Source organism: Caretta caretta, chromosome 8 (assembly GCF_965140235.1).
Source record: "Caretta caretta isolate rCarCar2 chromosome 8, rCarCar1.hap1, whole genome shotgun sequence".
Taxonomy (NCBI): Eukaryota; Metazoa; Chordata; order Testudines; family Cheloniidae; genus Caretta; species Caretta caretta.
Genome location: NC_134213.1, coordinates 61,327,609 through 61,335,461, shown reverse-complemented (window position 1 = coordinate 61,335,461; position 7,853 = coordinate 61,327,609). Strand labels below are relative to the sequence as shown.

At 47.5% G+C, this 7,853-nt stretch overlaps 1 long non-coding RNA gene across 4 annotated transcripts in view; it reads left to right on the top strand.

The window, feature by feature from the left end:
- Positions 1–842: 842 nt before the first annotated feature.
- LOC142073009 (uncharacterized) overlaps positions 843–7,853 on the top strand; it is a 199,459-nt gene continuing 192,448 nt past the window's right edge. For all 4 annotated transcript variants that reach the window (XR_012669662.1, XR_012669663.1, XR_012669665.1 and 1 more), the window contains exon 1: positions 843–997. This is a non-coding gene — a long non-coding RNA (uncharacterized LOC142073009). The remainder of the gene's footprint in view (positions 998–7,853) is intronic.

The window sequence follows — 7,853 nt, the reverse complement described above, 5'->3', positions numbered from 1 at the left end:
AATTTACTTTTTTCTTCTGGGCATATGGTTGCATATATATTTTTTTAATTTACTTCCTCTTCGGGCACTACAGCTGCACAAACCTTAATAGGACTTGCTTGTGCAATTTCTTTGGCCTGTTTATCTACCCAGTAATTTCCTTTTTGTTCCTCGCTTGAGATTTTATTATGTGCTTTTATCTTTACTACTGCCAGTTCTGATGGTAGTTTGGCAGCTTCTATTACTCTTTGAAGGGCCTCCATATTATTAATTGGCTTGCCAGTTGTTGTTATAAAACCCCTGCGTGATCACATGTCCATGTAGTCATGTACTACTCTGAATGCATATCTGCTGTCTGTGTATACAGTGAGCTTCTTGCCTTCCCCCACTCTCAAAGCTTCAGTGAGGGCTGTTAGCTCCTCTTCTTGTGCTGACTTTGATCCTTCCATCTGACCTGACGCTATCACTGTCCCATCACTGAGTACCGCTGCCCATTCGGTGTGTGGCACTCCATTTTTATACTTTCTTGATCCATCGACATACAGAATTGTATTTGAATTCTCTAATGGCTCTTCTTTAACTCTCCCCAACACTTCCTCTTCCTTATCTATAAGACATTCATGTACCTCTCCCTCTGTGTTTAGACATTTAGCTACATTTATTCCTTTGTCCCTTACTATAGAGAAGTTGAGGTTTTGCAAGCACAATGTTGATTCCCACTGACTCCTGTGGGCATCTGTTACAGATCTTAGCCACCCAGTATTAAGGAGATCAATAAGTGTACGGGGTGTATGTAGCACTAATTTCCCTGTGAGGGTGTATGATTCACAAGCTTTTACCGCCCACGCAGCGCAATCCAGAGCTGCTACGCACTCCGGTGGTCCCTGGGATACAGGGGCTCTTAAAGTAGATAGGTATGCTACTGGACGCTGCTTATCTCCCTGAAGTTGTGTTAATACAGCTGAGTATTGAGTTTCACTATGGCTGCAGTAAAGGTGGAACGGCTTTCCCATATCAGGTAAACCCAGGCTAAAGCCTATTTTATTTTTATAAATGCCTTCTCTTGTTCTGTGCCCCATATTACTAACTCATTTGCAGGCTTTCCTCCTCTAGTGAGGCTTTGAATTGGTTCTACCATCTCTGAGCACTCCAAAGTACTCCAAAATATATGTTGTTCAGAAATTGAGGAGTCCCAGCAGCTTCCGGACTTCCTTAACTGTCCGTGGATTTTTTAACTCTAGAATCGCCTGCTTTCTGTCTACTGTGAGTGCTTTCTCTCCCTGTGATATGTTATGCCCTAGGTATAAAACCTACTGCTGTTGCAATTGAGCCTTCTTCTTGAGCTTTAAATCCTGCTTCCCGAAGATATATAAACAGTCTGTTTAACGTTTTTAAAGGGTCCTTTTCATTTGAACTGGCAATTAGCAAGTCATCTACATACTGCAATATTACAGTATCCCCCTCCAAAGGCACTTGTGCTATTACTCCTGTCATTGCCCTGTGGAAGATAGAGAGAGAATTATGGAAATCCTGGAGTACTCGGGTCCAAGTGTACTGCTGGTCTCCCACTGTAAATGCAAATTTCTCCTGACTTTCTTTTGCAAGGGGAATACTCCAAAATCCATTAGCTATATCCAGGACTGAGAATACTGAGTGTCCTGGTTTTAGCAAATTAAGGAGAGTGGCGAGGCTTACCACAATAGGATGTGCCTTTGGAGTCACCCGGTTAAGGTCAGTGTAGTCTGTAGTTAACCTCCATGTCCTGTCTGGCTTCCGGACGGGCCAAATTGGGGAGTTAGTTATGGAGCTGGTTTTTTTTAGTTACTACTTTAGATTGTAAATTAGTGACTATAATTTTAACTGCCTCTAAGGCTTCTGGTTTAATTGGGTACTGCCTGTGGGCTTTATGAGTTGACTCTTCTACAGATATGGGCTTCATGTTTACTAGCCCACAATCTTGTTTATCTGTTGCCCTCACTTCAGGGTGAAGGGAACACAGTGTTTCTACTGGACTTCCCCCCCCACACACTCTGGTATTATTGCTTTACTACTGGCAATCATGGCTATATTTTGAGATAATTTCTCCTGTTTGGACCCCCCGGTCCATTCAATGCAGGTAGCTCTGGGGTTGATTACTCCCCCGAGCTCCTTAAGGAGATCTATGCCACAAATTGTGTCTCCCTGCTTGGGGCAAACCCAAATTTGACTGACTGTGGGTATGTCTACACTAAGAAATTAGGTCGAATTTATAGAAGTCGTTTTTTTAGAAATCGTTTTTATATCGTAGATTGTGTGTGTCCCCACACAAAATGCTCTGAGTGCATTAACTCGGCGGAGTGCTTCCACAGTACTGAGGCTAGCGTCGACTTCCCCAGTGTTGCACTGTGGGTAGCTATCCCACAGTTTCCGCAGTCTCCGCCGCCCATTGGAATTCTGGGTTGAGATCCCAATGCCTGATGGGGCAAAAAACATTGTCGCGGGTGGTTCTGGGTACATGTCATCAGGCCCTCCCTCCCACCCTCCCTCCATGAAAGCAACGGCAGACAATCGTTTCGCACCTTTTTTCCTGAGTTACCTGTGCAGACGCCATATCACGGCAATCATGGAGCCCACTCAGCTCACTGTCACTGTATGTCTCCTGGGTGCTGGCAGATGCGGTACTGCATTGCTACACAATAGCAGCAACCCATTGCCTTGTGGCAGCAGACGATGCAATAGGCCTGAAAACCATCGTCATCGTGTCCGAAGTGCTCCTGGCTGCCTCGGTAAGGTCGGTCAGGAGCGCCTGGGCAGACATGGGCGCAGGGACTAAATTAGGAGTGACTTGACCAGGTCATTCTCTTTAGTCCTGCAGGCAGTCCTATTGTACCATCTTCTGCCAAGCAGCCAGGAGATGTGGCTGCTAGCAGTCCTACTGCACCATCTGCCAGCAGCCAAAGATGTAAAAGATAGATGGAGTGGATCAAAACAAGAAATAGACCAGATTTGTTTTGTATTCATTTGCTCCCCACTCCCTCCCTCCGTGAAATTAACGTCCGACAATCATTTTGGTGAGATCTGTCAGGGGCATCTTGAATTCAATGGAGATTCAATCCGACCTGAAATACTAGAGGGAGGGATAACTTAGTGGGTTGAACATTGGCCTGCAAAACACAGGGTTTTGAGTCCAATCCTTAAGGGGGCCATTCTGTATGACAGTTGTTTTTGTTTCTCCTTGATGTAAAGACACCCCCTTTGTTGATTTTAATTCCCTATAAGCCAATCCTGTAAGCCACGTCCTCAGTCGCCTCTCCCTCTGTCAGAGCAACGGCAGACAAGCACAGACTGGTGGGACAGACTGGTGGGACCTCATAGTGTTGCAGGTCTGGGACGATTCCCAGTGGCTGCGAAACTTTCGCATGCATAAGGGCACTTTCATGGAACTTTGTGACTTGCTTTCCCCTGCTCTGAAGTGCATGGATACCAAGATGAGAGCAGCCCTCACAGTTGAGAAGTGAGTGGCGATAGCCCTGAGGAAGCTTGCAATGCCAGACAGCTACCGGTCAGTTGGGAATCAATTTGGAGTGGGCAAATCTACTGTGGGGGCTGCTGTGATGCAAGTAGCCAATGCAATCAAAGATCTGCTGATATCAAGGGTAGTGACCCTGGGAAATGTGCAGGTCATAGTGGATGGCTTTGCTGCAATGGGATTCCGTAACTGTGGTGGGGCCATAGACGGAACCCATATCCCTATCTTGGCACCGGAGCACCAAGCCGGCGAATACATAAACCGCAAGGGGTACTTTTCAATAGTGCTGCAAGCACTGGTGGATCACAAGAGACGTTTCACCAACATCAATGTGGGATGGCCGGGAAAGGTACATGACTCTCACATCTTCAGGAACTCTGGTCTGTTTCAAAAGCTGCAGGAAGGGACTTTATTCCCAGACCAGAAAATAACCGTTGGGGATGTCGAAATGCCTATATGTATCCTTGGGGACCCAGCCTACCCCTTAATGCCATGGCTCATGAAGCCATACACAGGCAGCCTGGACAGTAGTCAGGAGCTGTTCAACTACAGGCTGAGCAAGTGCAGAATGGTGGTAGAATGTGCATTTGGATGTTTAAAAGCGCGCTGGTGCAGTTTACTGACTCGGTTAGACCTCAGCGAAACCAATATTCCCACTGTTATTACTGCTTGCTGTGCGCTCCACAATATCTGTGAGAGTAAGGGGGAGACATTTATGGCAGGGTGGGAGGTTGAGGAAGTTCGCCTGGCTGCTGGTTACGCGCAGCAGACACCAGGGTGGTTAGAAGAGCACAGGAGGGTGCAGTGAGCATCAGAGAAGCTTTGAAAACCAGTTTCATGACTGGCCAGGCTACCGTGTGAAAGTTCTGTTTGTTTCTCCTTGATGAAACCCCCCACCCCTTGGTTCACTCTACTTCCCTGTGAGCTAACCATCCTTCCCTCCTCCCTTCGATCACTGCTTGCAGAGGCAATAAAGTCATTGTTGCTTCACATTCGTGCATTCTTTATTCATTCATCACACAAATAGGGGGATAACTGCCAAGGTAGCCCGGGAGGGGTGGTGGAGGAGAGAAGCACTGGGAGGGGTGGTGAAGGAGGGAAGGACTAGGCCCACAGCACTTTAAAAGTTTAAAACTTTAAAACTTATTGAATGCCAGCCTTCTGTTGCGTGGGCAATCCTCTGGGGTGGGGTGGCCGGAGGCCCCCCCCACCGAGTTCTTGGGCATCTGGGTGAGGAGGCTATGGAACTTGGGGAGGAGAGCGGTTGGTTACACAGGGGCTGTAGCAGCGGTCTGTGCTCCTGCTGCCTTTCCTGCAGCTCAACCATATGCTGGAACATATTAGTTTGATACTCCAGCAGCCTCAGCATTGAATCCTGCCTCCTCTCATCATGCTGCCGTCACCTTTCAGCTTCAGCCCTCTCTTCAGCCCACCACTTACTCTCTTCAGCCCGCCATCTCTCCTCACGGTCATTTTGTGCTTTCCTGCACTCTGACATTGTCTGCCTCCACGCATTTGTCTGTGCTCTGTCAGTGTGGGAGGACAGCATGAGCTCAGAGAACATTTCATCGTGAGTGCATTTTTTTTACCTTCTAATCTTCACTAGCCTCTGGGAAGGAGAAGATCCTGTGATCCTTGAAACACATGCAGCTGGTGGAGGGAAAAAAAAAGGGACAGTGGTATTTAAAAAGACACATTTTATAGAACAATGGGTACACTCTTTCACGGTAAACCTTGCTGTTAACGTTACATACCTACCACATGTGCTTTTGTTCCAAGGTCACATTTTGCCTCCCCCCACCGCGTGGCTTGCCCCTCCTCCCTCCCCCCCCAATGGCTAACAGCGAGGAACATTTCTGTTCAGCCACAGGTAAACAGCGCAGCAGGAATGGGCACCTCTGAATGTCCCCTTAAGAAAAGCACCCTATTTCAACCATGTGACCATGAATGATATCACTTTCCTGAGGATAACACAGAGAGATAAAGAATGGATGTTGTTTGTCCTGCTTTGAGCAGGAGGTTGGACTAGATGACCTCCTGAGGTCCCTTCCAACCCTGATATTCTATGATTCTATGAACGCCAGCAAACATACACTGCAATGCTTTGTTCTACAATGATTCCTGAGTACGTGCTACTGGCCTGAAGTGGTAAAGTGTCCTACCATGGTGGACAGAATAAGGCTGCCCTCCCCAGAAACCTTTTGCAAAGGCTTTGGGAGTACATCCAGGAGAGCCGCGAATGCCCGGGCAAATTAATCATTAAGCATGCTTGCTTTTAAACCATACACTCACCAGAGGTCCCTTCTCCACCTGGCGGGTCCAGGAGGCAGCCTTGGGTGAGTTCGGAGGGTACTGGCTGCAGGTCCAGGGTGAGAAACAGTTCCTGGCTGTTGGGAAAACCGGTTTCTCCGCTTGCTTCCTGTGAGCTATCTACAACTTCATCATCATCATCTTCCTTGTCCCCAAAACCTGCTTCCATGTTGCCTCCATCTCCATGGAAGGAGTCAAACAACACGGTTGGGGTAGTGGTGGCTGAACCCCCTAAAATGGCATGCAGCTCATCATAGAAGCGGCATGTTTGGGGCTCTGACCCGGAGTGGCTGTTTGCCTCTCTGGTTTTCTGGTAGGCTTGCCTCAGCTCCTTAAGTTTCATGCGGCACTGCTTCGGGTCCCTGTTATGGTCTCTGTCCTTCATGCCCTGGGAGATTTTGACAAATGTTTTGGCATTTCAAAAACTGGAACGGAATTCTGATAGCACGGATACCTCTCCCCATACAGCGATCAGATCCCTTACCTCCCGTTCGGTCCATGCTGGAGCTCTTTTGCAATTCTGGGACTCCATCATGGTCACCCCTGCTGATGAGCTCTGCATGGTCACCTCTGCTGATGAGCTCTTCACTCACCTGCAACTTGCCACGCTGGACAAACAGGAAATTGAAATACAAAAGTTTGCGGGCCTTTTCCTGTCTACCTGGCCAGTGCATCTGAGTTGAGAGTGCTGTCCGGAGCGGTCACAACAGAGCACTCTGGGATAGCTCCTGGAGGCCAATACCGTCTAATTGCGTCCACAGTACCCCAAATTCAACCTGGCAAGGCCGATTTCAGCGCTAATCCCCTTGTCAGGGGTGGAGTAAGGAAATCGATTTTAGGAGCCCTTTAAGTTGAAAAAAAGGGCTTCGTCATGTGGACAGGTGCAGGGTTAAATCAATTTAACGCTGCTAAATTCTACTTCAACTCCTAGTGTAGACCAGGGCTGTGACTATATCTTTAAATTCTATTTCTACTGGCTGGCTAGGGATTGCTTTTAATCTTCCCCCTTTCACTCCTTCAATCCATATGGTTCAACAGGTGAGGGGGAGATCTTGGCTGGTTATCAATACCGAGGCTCCTGTGTCTATTAACATGTTGCATGGTTGGTCCCCAACTCATGCGTTAAGAAACATTCTGGAGCCACCTTTGGTTCCAGCCACAGAGGCTGCTAATATCTATTTGTTAGCCAGAAGTTTGAGCAACTCCTGGATTTGTTTATTCTTTTCTTGTTCTTGGGTACTGGTTGTATCAAGTTTATTCTGTTTGTTTGGCCACTGGCCCTCCTTACCACCCCTGGGGCAGAAGCAGTCTTCCTTTAAGTGGCTGCTCCTTTTACAATTACTGCATATTTTGATTTTATTTTTATTTTTACACTCGTGCCAGATGTCCAAGCTTATTGCATGTGAAGCAGGTAGTGGTTTTGATTGCATGAACTGCTGTAATTTCCTCAGAGGGGGTGGTTGCTGCTATCTTCCTCTTTTTTCTGTTTTTTACTTCTGTGGCCCATTTCATTACTGCTGAGTATGTCTCTCCCACTGAGATGCCTAATGCCAAGACCACTTGGTGGTCTGCAGACAGCCCTTCCTTTAGGATTTGGAGGAATACATCATGGTCTCAGGATGTTATATTCTCCAGACCTGAATAAGCTTGGAATGCATTCCATTTCTTTTCAGCATAAGACATGGCAGACTCCCCCTACTGCTGAACCACTGATTGCAGAGCCCCCCCAGTTGGTGGTCTGTGCTCCTAGAACAGCAGATAGTGCATTTCTGAATTCTGTTACAGTCTCTGCCTCTGGGTTTGGAATTCCTGCTGGTTCTCCAGCTTGATCCCCTCCCGCAGGGTTGGGGTTATGATCTTCAGCCCAGTGCCCCGTCTTCCATTTATCTTCTAGGTTGTCTCACACATCCCTGGGGCATTTACACTTGACCAGGACATGAACATCCTTCCTATGGAGGCCGTGTATTTCAGCCAGGCCATCCAGCTTGTTCCAGAACTCAGTGTTCTTGTTATCTTGTTTGAGTTCGGGTAAATCAGACAGTAACACCTTTTTTCC